Raw genomic sequence first — 1,015 nt, 5'->3', positions numbered from 1 at the left:
AGTGACAGCTAGTTCTTGACTTGTAATTAATGATTATTCAGTTCTGGATATGCATTAATCAATCAAACCAGAAATACTCCTCAATGACACTGTCACATAAAAATAAAAAGACAAAAGACAATAAATAGCACCATGAATTATTACTTAATATATGTTTACATTTCCATACTCACCATTCACTGCCAATTCAATAGATGTCTCCTAAAACCAAAAATCAATAGCACCATGAATTATTAATTAATAGTAACAAAAGCATGGCATATGTTGCATAGAAGTTCAGATTTTGCTTGAGCTATAATACAAAAATAAAATAAAATGGAGAGTAATTACATCATTAATTAATTACAACACAAACATAGCATATATGATAAACAGGTTCATAATTTAGTTGAGTTATACAACAAAAAAGAATAAGAAAAATGGTTTGAGATTCTAAATTCAATCAGCAAACCCAACCTCGTAAAACGAAAGCTACAGAGATTCCTCAGAATACACATCTATTTACTATTTAACAAAAAAAACTCCTACACATACATGTGTCATCACCTCATTGATTTGACACATCATTTATCACATGTGTCATGACCTTTAATCTATGTTTTTCCTCCAAAAAATTCTTGCCAACAAACCTCTTTCATATACATATGTCATCACCTCATTGAATTGCATCATCATCTATGACCTGTGTCATGACCTCATTGAATCTATGTTTTTTCCCTCCAAAAATTATCTTCTGCACATATATGTGTCATCACCTGAATTGTCACATCATCTATGATATATGTCATGACCTCATTATTATATATGAAAAAAAATACTATCAATAATTCAATATGATTTACATTATTATTATTACACATTATTTTTATAATCTTAATACATAATATTAAACTTCCAAAAAGTTAACATGGTTAAATAATATTTTGCATAAATCATTTAATATTTTAGCTATAAAAAAGTTAATTATCTACAATTCAAAATGATTTACATTATTATTATAATCTGAATACATAAC

This window comes from Lupinus angustifolius, chromosome LG14, assembly GCF_001865875.1.
Source record: "Lupinus angustifolius cultivar Tanjil chromosome LG14, LupAngTanjil_v1.0, whole genome shotgun sequence".
NCBI classification, from domain to species: Eukaryota; Viridiplantae; Streptophyta; class Magnoliopsida; order Fabales; family Fabaceae; genus Lupinus; species Lupinus angustifolius.
The sequence above is the reverse complement of the archived record's forward strand: the minus strand, read 5'-3'. Positions refer to the sequence as shown.